The sequence below is a fragment of the Rana temporaria genome, chromosome 2 (genome assembly GCF_905171775.1).
Source record: "Rana temporaria chromosome 2, aRanTem1.1, whole genome shotgun sequence".
NCBI lineage: Eukaryota > Metazoa > Chordata > Amphibia > Anura > Ranidae > Rana > Rana temporaria.
The window spans coordinates 437726076-437742818 of NC_053490.1; the positions used below are offsets into that span (position 1 = coordinate 437726076).

The window sequence follows — 16743 nt, forward strand, 5'->3', positions numbered from 1 at the left end:
CTTTATTGCTTATTAGTAGTAATTCTGGTTTAGGCAGCAATTTGCACAGCGATTCTTCAACCCCCAAACTTGCGCTATATTATCTTTAGGCTGCCAATGTTTTTTATGAGCATTTTCCAGCGTTAATTGCTTGTTCCTTAGTTGCCTGTAAGTTTTAATTTTCATATACTGTATGGGTTTGTTTACATTGAGACAGCTAATTTTCTATCAGTTAAAATGTCTATGAAAATGTTTATTTTTTTATTTTTCTTTAAACGTGAATTTTATATAATTTATATAATACATTTGGAACATGCCATTACTTCTTCCTCTGTGGTCTACCTGTACTCATAGGCGTGCACACAGGGTTTGCCAGGTGTGCCTGGGCACACCCTAATCACCCCGTGTGGTCAACATTCCCTCTGTTTAGAACACTGATATTTCACCAAAGCTCCTAAAAAAATAGATTGTAAATAAATATAATTGTAAAAAACAAGAAAAATAATGAAAAAAAATTAAACAACTGCTGTTCCCTTTTGGCTCTAAGGCTGAGAACTGAGTGATCACATAACTGCTGATCATTCAGTGCTCAGTCAGCTCTGAGCTTTGCCCCTCCAGTGTTCACCGGAGTGCTGGGCTGAATAGGGGGCAGGCACAGATGGCTTTCGGCTCTCAGTCAGCTTGGTGGATCTTGGCAATATAATCAGGATCATTACAGAGCCTGGAACAACTCTGTGACCTTACAGGACACAGGAGAGCAAAAGTTAGTGCACTTGTGACCCACGCGAGTAGTATTGCCAAAAAAAGCTTTGACTATATAAGTATCTGGATTTCACTTGGTATTAGCCTGTTGCAATCCTAATACAGCAGAACCCATACTGGGAGAGAAACAAGCAACACAATGAGCATGCTGATAGGATGAGGTAGCAGAGTGGCAGAGAGACTAAACTGATCTAATACGTATATATATATATATATATATATATATATATATATATATATACGTATATATAAAATTGTATATTTAGTTGTTTGCTTAGGCCCCGTACACACGGCCGAACATGTCTGTTGAAACTGGTCCGCGGACCAGTTTCAGCAGACATGTTCGGCCGTGTGTACGGCCGACCGGACAGGTTTCCAGCGGACATTTGTCCACCCGACTGTTTTCGAGCGGACACATGTTTCTTAGCATGCTAAGAAACATGTCCGCTGGAAGCCTGTCCGTCGGACATGTTCGGTCGTCTGTACAGACTCACCGTACATGTCTGATCGGCCGCCATCCCTTGCATGCGTCGAAGTGATTCGACGCATTCGTGGAAGCTTTGAACTTTCAGGGCTGCACACGTCGCCGCGGCGACGGCACGGCCACGTCACCGCGTATCATGTACACGCGGATTTCTGTCTGATGGTGTGTACAACCATCAGACAGAAATCTCCGGGTGGACATGTCCGCTGAAAACGGTCCGGCGGACCGTTTTCAGCGGACAGTCCGTCCGTCTGTACGAGGCCTCAGTGCTCAGAGTTTTTCTCTGGATGGATGTTCGACACATTGCCTGAAAATTGTTTAATTTACTATATCCCTTTACTTGCATGCTACAGTAGGCACAGCCAAATGATGTAAAAGTATAGACATTTTCATTCCCAATTGATTTTTTGCTTTAATAATAGGTATTTTACATTTTTAAGCAAAAACTGTAGTAAGCTTTAATTCAGCCATGATAGCTTAGATGTTCTTTGAATTGTCGCACCCATTGACTTCCATAAGGGAACCTAATTGTATATCAATCAATTTAATCAGTTTCCCTCCCCTACAGAATTAAATTACTATTCTGTATGGAATGGGGTGTACAAAACTTGCGGCTGGACTTCAACATCCGGACTAGTGCAGTGTTTTGTCATTTGTGTGTCCTGTTTGTCATTCATGTTAATGGCAATCATTTTTCATCTGATGCCATTTTTTCATTGGTTCATTAAAACTGCACTTTTATCCTTCTATATATTTAAAGGAGTTGTAAAGGAAAAAAAATGTATGGCTAAAAGTAATGTCTGCAAGGTAGACAGACTGAATAGTGTACTGATTTTGTTAAAATACCCTTTAAATTACTTCATCTATATCACCTCCAGCGTTCTAGTTTCTATTCTCTCTTTCACTTCCTGGTTTTCGGCGCTCGTTCATGTAAACAAAGTCGCCGTAGTAATAGAACAACATTTCCCTGTATGCATTGCGACTTCGCGCATGCGCAGTGTTAATTTGCGGGATCTTCTACCTAATTTAAATAAACCGCCCACTATACCGCCCAACGATGAATATTCAAGCACTGAATACACAGAATATACCCACACAGCCATTCTACCATAGGAAAACAGCATCAACAGCAGCAGAACTAAAAAAAGAAATGGTAAGCTTTACAAAAAATGTATTATTATCAAGGGGAGCTGTGTCTTCGATTGGGAGTTGTTCACACAGCAAGGGGGTGGGGTCCAGGCGGGGCAGTGAAGTTTTCCTAAACAAAACAAATCCAAGGGAGGAGGTGCTGTGGTGTTATAGACACGCCCAGTAATTCACACCTCCTTGAAGTCTGTAACACATAGAGAGCGTGCTGCCGCACAAATGTAGTTCCCAGGAGGGGGCGAGCACGGTCACTGAACACAGCAGTAAAGGCTCCCTTCACTGTGGTGAGTTACAAACAGACAACCAGGAAGTGAACAGAACAGAGAAGAAATACAGCAACTTCTGAGCAAAAACGAACAATGAGGAAATGAAAAAGAGGACTGCACTAAGGTAAAGGAAATTATTTAGGGGGAAAAAATGTTTCCTTTACAACCCCTTTAACTTTTGATATTGGAATAAACATAATACATTTTGGATTATTCCAGTCTTGATCATAATTTTCTTGCCAAAAGTAACCCTTTTTAGCATGCCCTATCCCAGGCTAGCCCCTACCCTTTCTGCCATAACTCAGATGTTGACTGATAAGATAAATGAACACATACACTAGATACATGTATATATTATATATGTGCACATCTGCCTAAATGTAGATATATGCATTGGCATTCATCACAGACTCACTGGAAGTGTCACCTTTGTCATTTTTAAAGCAGCTAAATTTAGACTAGGATTGTTTCTTAATTACAATGAAAAATCACCCTGCAGTTTACCCTAAAGCCCTTAATGAGATCAGGCACTGAAAAATAATTAATCTTGTCCAACGCTGTATGAAATGGTTCAAGACTGTTCCTCGCAGGAAAACAAACACAGAAAATAACATGTGTAAAAAGAAAATGTTTAATCTCCCGTAATGATTATGGACAGCATGATAATAATAATAATACGTTTGGCTTATTTACCATTCAGTGTATAGGCAAGTGCTCAAAGGCCAATTAGAGGGTTGGTATGGAGATTTAAACAATATGCCCTCTCAGAGCCCATTCACACAGGGGCAACATGACTTCTAGCACGACTTTGGGAGGCAACTTGGACAGGGCTTGAGTATGAATCATCAGTCAACTTACAAGGCAACTTCAAGTTGCCTCCAGGACAGTACAAGGCAACTTCAAGCCGCCTCAAGGACAGGAGGTTTTCCAGTGGCCAATCAAACAACAATCAGCTCTGTGGGAGGGAGGGGGAGGGAGGGGCTTGCCTGAGAAATGTATGTTCTCTTCCTGTATTGTTGCTTCAGTTAAGACAGTGATCCGACCTCTGAGCCGACTTCCATTGAAATCAATGGGTACAAGTTGCCTACAAGTTGCCTAGAAGTCGGATTAAAGTGGTACAGGAACCTTTTCTGAAGTCGGAGCGACTTCGGTAGTGTACATTAAGACAGCTCCCATTCAATTCTATTCATTTTCTCGACCGCGACTTGGGGCGACTTGAGGTCGGATCCCAGGTCGCCCCAGTGTGAACCGGCTCTCATAGATTTACCGTATTTTGCTGTGCTGTCTACCTTAGCGCAAACTTAGGACCATAGACCACAGATTTACATATGTTTCTTAAAAAATTAAATAATACCCAGATTTGTAGTGCCCTTGGACCTCACCTATAAAGACGCAACTTCTACTGCCTATGCTGATTTGTAAAACAACAGGTTAATTGAGCGCACTCCTGATATAGTTATGACACCTACTGCTTACAGGGGCAATGATAACTAAGGATGGATATTATAAAGAGGATAAATGGAGAATATATTAGTCCATAGTAAATTGTCCATTAAAACTACAACTTCCACAAAGATGGCAGCCAGCCGACAGATAAAGATTAATCTGAAATGTAGCAAGGGAAGCTTCTCTTCCCCTGCTATGCTGATTTGTGGCTGGGATCTCCACGTGTTCTTTTTTTTTTGGAGGCTTGCCCAAGTTGCTGATATCTTCTTTTTTCGCCTCCATTTGATCAGAAAATTCACATTTTGAATAATCCAACAAAAATACAGAAGTAGGAGTATTGTGACAGAATGTATTTTACTTACAGCAGGCACGTACAACAGGGTAAAGATCTCCATACCATGCAGTGATGAACGAATAGATGGCAAATCATTCCATTACAATTTTTCTGATCTGAATAAATATTTCCATGAAGATCTGTCCAATCCTCATTACGCTACATTACTTTTATTATTGCCATTACCAAGCTTTTGGAGGTCTACCACTTTCTTCTTGGTCCAAAATGTTACCATTAAGTACTGTTTGCACCAGGAAGAAGGAGGTAGAAAAAAAAGTGATGAATTGGCAATTCTCCTAATTCCATCATCACTAATACTGACCAAGCACAGCAATTTTCAAGCAGTTTTCACCACTTTTAAAAGCAAAAACAACAAAATGGATCAAGCCAGCCTATAACTCAAACTAAAGGTCATTTCACTGTGTTGATAGAAACTGTTGGTAGTAGGTTTCATCCATGTTTTAGTTGCGTTTGTAAGCAAAGGCTGGCTAAAAATGCTTAAAATTGCTTGAAGATTGCCATAAGTGGCCAGCGTAACTGTGGGTACAAGCTTGCAGGCAGGAAACAACATCACAACAGCATAACGCATACAATCTCTGCCATTTTTGAAAGGAGCCTGTCAAGACAGAAGTATGAGCAGTGCTGTTTAGAAGGCAGTCAGAGGGTGAGGGTCTCCCTACATATGACTGCATAGTAAATTGTCTTAAGAACTCCAGCCAAAAATAACAAAGTTGAAATTAATAGCCCCTTCAGGCCTGTTTCACACTGATGCAAGTTCATACCGAATGTATGCGTCAAAACCATTCTAAATTTGCATGTCATTCATAAAGCCATTGTTTTCAATGACGGTCGTTCACATACATGCGTTGCGTTTCCGCTACGAATGCGATGCAAAAAAAAAGGGTATTGTGCGAGTTAACTGCGTTGCGTTGCGAATTTAGTCTCCATAGACGTCAATGTAAATCGTTCTGGAATCGCATTGATGGTTCACATATGTGCAAATTTCACCACACTACTCTCCACAAAAAACAGAAAGAATAGGAAGTTAACACCTTTTTTTTTTCATTATGATTTCATTGGCTAGAACATTAATCGCCGCTTTGTTCAACTCCTGAAATTTGCGGTAAAATCACGGTAAAATCTCGGTAAATTTGCAGTAAGTTCGCACCTCACAAAGGATAAAAAACTGAACAAATTCACAGCGCAGCAGTGTGAACCGGGCCTCAAAGATAAAATATCAAAACAAGCTTTTGCTGCAATATTCAGCAAAAATCCAGTTCAATTCTGCCCTTAGATGTCCTCTGTGAGATATGACCAGCATCTTTTACCTAGCCCTCTGAGCCCTCTAAGCCCAGGTCATCTTAGGCCGCGTACACACAGTCGGTCAAAACCGATGAAAACGGACTGAAGGACCTTTTCATCGGACCAAACCGACCGCGTGTGGGCCCCATAGGTCAGTTATCCTTCGGTCAAAAAATGTAGAACTTGCTTTAAAATTGAACCGATGGACGCCTAACCGATAGGTCAAAACCGACGGTGAGTATGCAAAAGCATCGGTTAAAAATCCACGCATGCTCAGATTCAAGTCGACGCATGCTTGGAAGCATTAAACTTCGTTTTTTTCAGCACGTCGTTGTGTTTTACGTCACCGCGTTCTGACCTGATCGGTTATTTAACCTATGGTGTGTAGGCACATCAGACCATCAATCATCTTCATCGGTTAACCGATGAGAGCGGTCCTTCGGACCGTTCTCATCAGATGGACCAACCGTGTGTACGTGGCCTTAGACATCCAGCATGTGACTGGACAGTGAAAAAAAGAAGTAGCACAGTTATGAATTCATCTCTGTTATGCCCTGTACACACAATCGGTTTTTCCGTCGGATTAAAGTCTTTCTGACGGAATTCCGCTCAAGCTGTCTTGCATACACACGGACACACCAAATTCCGACCATCAGAAATCACGGTGACGTACAACACTATGACTAGCCTAGAAAAAGTAAGTTTAATGCGTCAAATTGTTTCCGAGCATGCATGTTTTTTTTCTCTGTCGGAATTCCATACAGACGAACGGAATTTCCAATTTCCGTCGGAAAAAAAGAGAACATGTTATTTTTCTAACTCTGTCGGAATTTCTGACGGAAAAAGTCAGATGGGGCATACACATGGTCGGAATATCCGATGAAAAAATTCCGATTATGTGTTAGGCCTTGTACACACGACCAAACATGTCCGATGAAAACGGTCCGCGGACCGTTTTCATCGGACATGTCTGCTGGGAGCTTTTGGTCTGATGTGTGTACACACCATCAGACCAAAATCCCCGCGCACAGAGAACGCGGTGACGTAGAAGACACCGACGTTCTCTAACACGGAAGTTCAATGCTTCCACGCATGCGTCGAATCAATTCGATGCATGCGCGGGATTTCAGGGCCGCTGGTTATACGTCATAACCAGCGGACATGTCCGATGAGTCGTACTAACCATCGGACATGTCCGACGGACAGGTTTCCAGCGGACAAGTTTCTTAGCATGCTAAGAAACTTTTGTCCGCTGGAAACCTGTCCGCTAGGCCAGGAAACCTGTCCGCTAGGCCGTACACACAGTCGGACATGTCCACGGAAACTGGTCCGCGGACCAGTTTCAGCGGACATGTTCGGTCGTGTGTACGAGGCCTAAGAGGCATTACTCTGCTTTCTCCTATTGGCATGCTTCTCATCAGCGCATGAACTGATTGGCTTCTAGCACTGCTTCTCTCTCATACTCCAGTCATGCTGTTCAGGGACTCCAATAAGACTGATACCAAGTCAAATTCAAGCACTGCTTGTATTTAAAAAATGCATATAATGATGTATTAACTACGGAGCTCCATACAATCGGATTTAACATTGTCTTCTGAGTATCAGGATAGGCACTTTACAGGCATCAACTGTTCCTAACACTCCAGCTACACTAACAGGTCAGACAAAGCAAAGTAACATGGGGGAAAACATACAACCTCTGTGGGTGTACCTGTCCTGCACTGTTACAACCCCTTTAAGAATTTACGTAAATTTTAAAGATGACAAAAAACATTCTCAGGTGTACATTCTAAGACAGACACAGAGGATGTTCTGTTTCCAGCATGTGCCTTTTTTCATCTGGGGTCCAGGCTTCCCGCTGTACCACCTGGCCAATATCCTTCCTGTTTCATGGATGAAGAAAAGTATGTTTCTGCAACAGAGGATTCTTTGTAGTCCTGACTGATACAATATGCAGGATTCTGCCATTTCGGTGTACAGCACAGCTTAAATGCAAGTCTGTATTTTGATTACATTCTGACATTGATTCTGTTGTGCTCAGACTGTTCCAGGTTCTAAAATCATCTCTAAATGCTTTTCATTCCATAAACTCAGCATGCAGTCATCTATTCTTCTTTTTTTTTTTTTTAACAGAAAAGAACAACCATCTATTCTTAAATGGCAAAAAGTTTTCACATAGCAATCGGAGATGCATTAGACTTTGTAGGAGGTAAAAAATATTATAAAAATTCTGCCATTTGGGGATCACTATTCAAAGTTTTCCAGCTGCTATACAAATGATTTAAAACTACTACATGCAATGCACAGAAAAATGTAACCCGAACCAAACACAAAAGAAGCAATAATGAATAAAATAAAATAAGACCTATTCACAATTAACTCTGTGCCTGCAATTCTCATATTATTATACAGGATTTATATAGCGCAGACAGTTTACGCAGCTCTTTACAACTTGAGGGTAGACAGTACAAATACAATACACTTTAATACAGTAGGAATAAGAGGACCCTGCTCATTATAACTTACAATCTAAGAGGAAGGGTCAAGAGATACAAGAGGTAATAACTGTGGGGATGTGCTGATGGAGAAAATAAATGTACAGTTGTTAGGTGGGGGCCAGATAGGCTTCTCTGAAGAGATGAGTTTTCAGGGATCTTCTGAAATTAGACAAAGTGAGAGATAGACGGACAGATTGGGGTAGAGAATTCCAGAGGATGGGAGAGGCTCAGAAGAAATCCTGGAGGTAAGCATGGGATGAGGGGACAAGGGAGCTAGAGAACAGGAGGTCTTGGAAGGAGTGAAGAGGACAATTTGGTTGGTATTTTGAGACCAGGTTAGAGATGTAGCTGGGGGGCCAGGTTGTGGATGGCTTTGTAAGTTACTGTAGGTATCTTGAATTTAATTTGTTGGTTGAGTGGCAGCCTATGGAGGGATTGGCAGAGACGCCGAGCAGTTAGTAAGGTGGATGAGCCTGGCAGCAGCATTCATGATTGACTGAAGGGGGGATAGATTATTTAGAGGTAAGCCAATGAGGAGGGAGTTGCAGTAGTCGAGGCAAGAGATGACCAGGGAGTGGATTAGAAGCTTTGTGGTGACATTAATTAGGAAGGGGCGTATCTTGAAGAGGTTGAGGCGGCAAGCTTTGGACAGTGATTGAATGTGGGGCCGAAAGTAGAGTTAAGAGTCCAGGATTACACCTTGGCATTGGGGGGGACAGGTTGATAGTTGAACCGTTGATTTTGACAGAGAAATCAGGGGAAGTGGCACATGGGGGAGGAAATATCATGAGCTTGGTTTTGAATAGGTTGAGTTTGAGGAAGTGATGTGACATCCAGGCTGATATATTTGTTAGTAAGTTAGTAATGTGTGAGGAGACAGATGGAGTGAGTTGGGGGGTAGAGAGGTAGATTTGGGTGTCGTTCATGTAGAGATAATTTTCGAAAGCTGTGGGAGGCAATTAACTGACCCAGGGAGGTCCAAGAACAGAACCTTGGGGCACCCTGATGGAGAAAGGAAGAGGAGAAGAGGCAGTAGAGTTGTAAGTGACAATGAAGGAGTGGTGGGATACGTAGGATAAGAACCAGCGAAGAGTACAATCATGGAGACCAAAGGAGTGGAGTTTTTTGAGGAGGGGGCGGTCCACTGTATCAAAGGCAGCAGAGAGGTCCATGAGAAGTAGTACAGAATAGGGTCTGTTGGTTTTAGCCGTTAGTAGATCATTGGTGGGTTTAAGGAGAACAGTTTCCGTGGAGTGTTGAGGGTGAAATCCGGACTGAAGGGGATCAAGAAGTTTGTTCATAGTCAGATGATCGCTCAGTCAGTTGTAGACCAGTCTTTCAAGGAGTTTGGAGGAGAAGGAGAGTACGGAGATAAAGCGTAGGTTGTTAAGATTGGTGGGGTTCAGTGAGGGCTTTTTAAGAATAGGGGTGAATAGCACATGTTTTAGAGAGTTAGAGAAGATGCCAGAAGAGATTTAAAATGTGAGTTAAGCCCTGTACACACGGCTTAACTCACACGGAATCCCGTCAGGAAAAAAATGTGGTTTTCCTGACGGGATTCCTGGCAAGCTTGCCTTGCAAAGCCGTGTATACAGACGGCCACTCAAAAGAACCGCCGTTGTTTTGAATGGCAAGAACACGGTGACGTCATCGACTAAGACGAGCCGGTGTCTCGTCACATTCGATGCCATCGCCGCCATCTTGCTACACCCCACACTAACCTTGTATGCTACCGCGCATGCGTCGAAGTGTGATCGAGCATTGCGCAGTTTTTCACCGCATACAGACGACCGGTTTTCTCAGCAGGAAACACTCTGCCGGGAAACCCGATGAGAAAATAGAGAGCGGGGTTCTTTATTTTCCCGTCGGGATTCCATTTCCTGACAGGAAAACTGCTAGGGAGCATACACACGGCCGGGATTCCCGGCCAAAAGCTCTCCTTTCCTAACTGGAAAACCGGTCAAGTGTACGAGGCTTTAGAGAGTGTAGAATAAAGTCAGAGGGTGAGCGTAGCATTTGCGAGGGAGCAGGATCCAGAGGCAGGTCGTAAGGTGGGCGTGAGACAAAAGTTTAGCAATCTTGTTAATACTAGCAGGGTTGAATAAGAAAAGCAATAATTGTACCCGTGGACATGGGGTGTTAAGTGGGGGAGGTTTCTGCGCATTGGAGATCTCCTCACGAATTGTATCAATCTACAGAGTAGAATGTTAAAAGTAGAGAAGAGTTGACGGGGACTGGATGATAATATGTTAATGAGCGTGAGAAAATAGGTCTGTTTGACAGTGTGGAGGCAGGAATAGTGTTAATGAGCATTGTGTTGTGTTAAACAGCCTATTATTGACCATACCTGAGCAAACAATGTCACTAACTTAAGTTGCCATAAAGGTTCCTGACTCCCGACCCAGTTCACATTTCATCAGAAAGATCTGTCAAATGTTCTGTCATAGATATTGTACAAACACAGTGAAATTAACAACCTAGGAACAGTGGTTAGGTGAACCTAACCACTTTTCCTCGGTTGTTAATTTCACTGTGTTTGTACAATTATACTATCCTTCCGCTCCACGGGTCCATTTGTATCCCCACACTCACCTACCCCACCCCCCCTCTCCTCCACAGCGCAGACATCACCACTTTTTTCATTATCATTTTCTGTCTAACCAGGATAGACATTTTCTTTGTTTGCTGCAGTGTACACACACACCTTGGCCCCTCCCTCTTTGTTTCCACCCCCATTTATCCTATACAGCGCCGGAGTTTTCACTTATTGCATAGATATTGTATGTATAGTTAGAAATTCAGGAGATTTTTATACTATAAGGTTACCATGAAAATGAATTGCACAACGGCGCTAACAAAAGACACAATAAAATTAGAACGAGAAAGTTGTGGTCCATGGCAACCAAATAGAATTCCTGTGACCACATTATGAAAGGCGTAACTTGATCGGTTGTCATTGACAACAATGCAATGTGCTTCTTTCATTTACTGCAGTTGTTAAATCAGCCCCAATAACATATAACTATGTGGACATACTAGTCCTAATGCTAACCTGACCGATGTCCAAACATATCATAAGATATCTGCATAGAGTAGGTTGCTGCAGATAACCAGCAACTATTTTTATTATTACAGGTAGCACCCCAGATTTATGAAGCGATTTACATATTGTACATTCACGTCAGTGATGCTTGAATTGGCTATGAGTGATGCTACTTTACAAAGGATTCTTAGCTTGGTTTAAACCTTGAAAACAGATCAGTTAAAGCTCAAGCTAACCAAGGTGAACAGCAATCCAGAACTTATGCCAAAATGTTCCTTCTGATGTGGGAGGGAGGGATGGAAAAGAAACGTGGCATGGGGAATAGAGGTGCAGATCATATACCCTCAATGATGTGAAAAGCTGGGTCTTCTACTTCTATCATTAAACCTCAACATAAATAAAGACCTACAAAATGAAGTTGAGTCTGCAATATGTTCTCCTCGTTATGGGGGACATTCTCTAAAAAAGCACACATTTTTACCATTAATATTCAGGAGCGGGCAGTAGTTTTAGTATTTAGCTAGGATAAAAACAAGGGGACATGACCTCAAACTAGGAGGAGAAAAGTTAAAAAATAACTCTAGAAGGTATTATTTTACTCAAAGAGTAGTTGATGCTTGGAATAGACTTCCAGCAGAGGGAGTGAGCCAGTCAACATCAATAAAGTAATTCAAACAGACTTGGGACAAACATAGATCTAATGTATATTGGAACAAAAAAAAAAAAAAAAAAACAACAACATCCGAAATCATATATAGATAATAATAAAAAAAAAAAAAACAGGGCAGAGAGGATGGACCACTTGGTCTTTTTTCTGCCATCACCGTTCTATCATAGGTGTGTGCAGGGGGTGTGCCGGATGTGCCTGGGCACACCCTAATAACCCCTGGGGCACAGATTCCCCTGCTGATATTTCACCAAAGCCCCCCAATGGGGCTCCTATAAAAAAATTGTAAAAAAAAAAAAATTCTAATAAAATTGTAAAAGAATACAAAAATAAAATAATACAAATAAAAAAACGAGATGCCGAAAAAAGCCGAACGTCGGTGCGGCTCTATACGGCGCATGCGCACCGACGTTCGGCTTTTTTCGGCATCTCGTGACGCGATGGATGCGTCGTTCGGATGCCTGTCAATCAATTAGGAACGCCCACCGCCTGCATCGTACCCGGAAGTGGCGGTGGGACCGAATAATGGAAACGATACGTACGGAGGTATTTTTTAAATAAAACAAGCCGATTCTAACTGTAATTTATTTGCTAAATGCGATGTCAACATTTTATTTTTAGGGGAACCACCGCTTTAATAAGGATTACATCCATAGGCGTGCACAGGGGGTGTGCCGGGTGTGCACAGATTCCGTCTTTTGATATTTTACCAAATGGGGCTCTTATAAAAAAAAGTTAAAAAAAAAATCAAATAAAATTTACAAAAATAGTACAAAATAAAATAATAAAAATAAAAAAAATTGCTGACACCATCCACTGCCCTACTGTTTTTACATGTATTTATAAGAGTGTGTGTGTGTATATATATATATATACACCTATGTCTTCTATGTTTAGCTCCCAAGTGTTTTTCTGCCTGTTCTACACCTGACTATGTTTAATATGCAAATTCTTTCTACTTGTCCCATTTCATACTTGAACTCTCAGTTGCGTAAGTTGAAAAATAAGCTCACTTTTTTAAGCGTAGGATGTAAGATCCTACGCTTAAAAAAGTGAGCTTATTTTTCAATATATTCAGGCATTTTGGTTGCATAGACTACAATGGGAGTGCCTGATGCATGATATGTGCGTTTTTGCACTTTTTTGTGTGCGTTTTTACACCTGAAGAACTCTTCTTTTCCTATAAAACTGCTCTCCTCCCCAAACTCCTAAAGCTTCATACAAAAATGCTTATAAAATGCCTTTTCTACGCCTGTAAAACGACTCTAAAATGCCTGAAAAATATGATAGAACTACAAGGTCCAGCTAATATATAGATGATCATTTATCAGGTTTTAGGCTTCATTTCCATGGACGTTTTTACAGCTTAAAAACGCCTGTCCATGTTTTTTGGGGTTTTTTTGAGCTGGAGCTCAAAAACGCTGCGGTAGCGGTTTTGCAAGTTTTTAAACGTTTTTGCACGTTTTTGAGCGTATTTTAACGTCTGGCGTTTTTACAGCTCTAAAGCTGGAGCTTCAGAACGCACTGGTCCTGGTTTTTTTTTGCAGCTTAAAAACAGCTCAGCCATCTACAGCTCAAAAACGTCATGGTGGGCATGAGGCCATAGACTAACACAGAGAGCCGTTTTCAAGCTGCAAAAAACGCTCAGAAAAGTGGCTGTAAAAATGTCTAAAAACGTCCATGTAAATGAAGCCTTATTATTGTTACTGTGTACATAGGGTTTTATTATTATTATGGTGTACATAGGGTTTTATTATTATTACTATGGTGTATATAGGGTTTTATTATTATTACAGTGTACATAGGGTTTTGTTATTATTACGATGCACATAGGGTTTTATTATTATTATTATGATGCACATAGGGTTTTGTTATTACGGTGTACATAGGGTTTTATTATTATTACGGTGTACATAGGGTTTTATTATTATTACAGCGTACATAGGGTTTTATTATTATTATGGTGTACATAGGGTTTTATTATTGTGTGAATTACTTAATTATGTAATGCACCATTCAGGGACTGCAAATATAAATGTTATATGTTTTTTTTTTATATACAATAACAATACAAGTCTCTTATCTTATCTGCTGTATCTTATCTTATCTTATCGTATCATACATTGAAGTTAACCATACAATCAACTGAAATTTCAAACACAGAATGATTTCATATACAATCAAATTGTCGATTAACTTACTGTCTAGGATTTTTTTTTATCAAACATTGAAAAAAAAATTAATTCAAATTGATGTGTCATATTGATCTATCTAATTTCCTATGATCAGATTGTCTGTCCAGACCGATAATAACACCTTCTATTAATCTGATGTTCAAAATCAATTAATGACAAATGTATTCAAAGCATTAAGTATGTTTCTTTTCCATAAATCACAGATTTGATCATATTGTCCAACCCTGTGAAGAATAGAATGATCAGACCACTACATGTATGTTCACCATAACAACTCAACAAAATTCATTTACTCAATCGACTTTTGTCGAAGGAGCCAGGCTGAACATTTTTGGCCGACCCGAGCTGCAGACACAATTCAGGTATTCTTACAGCTGGCACTGCCAGAATGCAATAACCCGGAAGGGGGAACTCATCCATCCATGCCATTTGTATGGATGAAGAAATCCATTTAGTTTCTTTTCTTTAGACCGAAGGCTAAACAAAAGAAATCTGTTAGTGTATGGCCAGCATCAGCCTGCTTGTACTACATCTTTTTAATTTGCTCTAAACGGATGAAAGCTATCACAGATTTTCCAGGCTGACACTGAAATCAATCCTTTAGGAAATCATTCCCACTTTCTTTCCAAATGAAGAGATCTCCAGGATGTCCTATGGCTTGCATTGTATTGTAAAATGTGTACAGGTGGCAGCCACCAAACTGACCACACTGCTACTAAGCCATTCAATAACCTCCTGTTGTAAAGCAGATCTTGCAGACAGAAGCCTATGACCCTATAAAGTGCCTATCTCTACAATATCAGATCTCAGTCTCCAGCATGTCATAAGGGAAAGTTGTAGGGCTAAGAAGTTACAGAGAGAGGATGGAACTCATACCTTAGTAGGCAGGGATCCTTTCACCCACGGGTGCTGAGTGTTGAGGTTTTGCCTAGCTCCCACCCCTAGGTGGTGGCTCTGATGATCTGGATGTATGGAAGCCCCCCTCTTTATCTGTCCTTTAGATGTGAGAGTACATGAGGTGGAGCTGAGGGGCGGCTCTGAGCACACACAGCTGGACTGGGAGGGAGTCATTCCTCTTATTACTCATCCTGGAGATGTGGCATTCCTAGGAGCTCCTACAGATGTCAGATCTGCCATCACAATCCATCACAATACAACACAGGATAATAAAGAGGAAGCCACACATCAACAGAGATCCATTCTCTGATTAGATCTCCGCTGATCAATATTTATAATTACATTTTCTTATAGATTGTTCTTTTGCTATATATGCTTTTGTGCTGTAAAGGTCAACAGCACCCCAGGCTGATGCGTTTTGTGTGGCTGATGGCACGTTGAAAAATAACATATACAGTAAAACCTTGGATTGCGAGCATAATTTGTTTTGTTTACAGGGTAAAAAAAAGAGAAGAGAGGCACCTCTAAGTGTAGCTATAAGTTGCTAAATGTTGTACCTTCATTCAATGTAACCATATTGCTACACTTAGAGGCTCCTCTCTTCTATTTTATACTCAGTTGTGACATGACGCTACTCTTATATCAAGACATTGCTTGTATATCAAGGCAAAATTTATTAAAACATTTTGCTTGTCTTGCAAAACGCTCTCAAACCAAGTTACTCTCAAACCAAGGTTTTACTGTATATGTGGTGATCTCTATTGGACCTCTTCTGTGTTACCAGTCTTATTTCATAACAGTGCATTAACCCCCTTAGCGGTATCCCCGAGCGTGACTCGGGATGGTTTTTCCATGTTAGGATCGGTATCCCCGAGTCACGCTCGGGGGAGATGTGCAGAGGCGCGGCTTACCTTTCGCAGCATCCACAGACAGGGAATTACTTACCTTGTCTCTGGATCCTGCGATGCATCCCCGCTGTGTGAGCGAGCGGGTGCTCGCTTGATTCACAGTGTCCCCGTGTGCCGCCGATCTCCGTTCCCTGCAACGTTACGACGCACGGGGGCGGAGAACGGCGCCAAATTCAAAAAAGTAAACAAACACATTACATATAGTATACTGTAATCTTATAGATTACAGTACTGTATGTAAAAAATACACACCCCCCTTGTCCCTAGTGGTCTGCCCAGTGCCCTACATGTTCTTTTATATAATAAAAACTGTTCTTTCTGCCTGCAAACTGTAGATTGTCCATGCAACCAAAAGTGTCCCTTTATGTCAAAAAGGGTTTTAGAGCAGCTAGAAAACAGTGATAATAAATTATAATCACTTGCAGAATTGTGCGAAAGCGATTTGTGGGAAAATTTGTCATAAAAAAATAAATAATAACAGCGACAATTCTGCAACTGAGCAAATTTCAGTGATTTTGAGTTGATTACATTATTGAATAATTTTTATTATAATTATATTATTATTTGTTATAATTATTTATAATTATTTATTATATTATAATTTATAATTTTGTTTTTAAAAAAAATTCATACCCGGGATGTCTACTAGACTCTTGTTTGGTCAGATTTAAATGAGTTATTCCTAAGAATTGCAGGCCTACAGTATAAAACGCCAAATTTCCTTAACAATGTTACTATATGTATTTATTATAGGTATTTATATAGCATCAACAGTTTATGCAGTGCTTTATAAACTGTATATTCATATCAAACATA

At 40.8% G+C, this 16743-nt stretch overlaps 1 protein-coding gene across 1 annotated transcript in view; it reads right to left on the bottom strand.

The window, feature by feature from the left end:
* SERPINF1 (serpin family F member 1) overlaps positions 1 to 15134 on the bottom strand; it is a 91411-nt gene extending 76277 nt beyond the window's left edge. The window contains exon 1 of the mRNA XM_040338374.1: positions 14999 to 15134. The gene's annotated coding sequence lies outside the window, so the exon portion shown is untranslated. The remainder of the gene's footprint in view (positions 1 to 14998) is intronic.
* Between the last annotated feature and the right edge of the window lie 1609 nt (positions 15135 to 16743).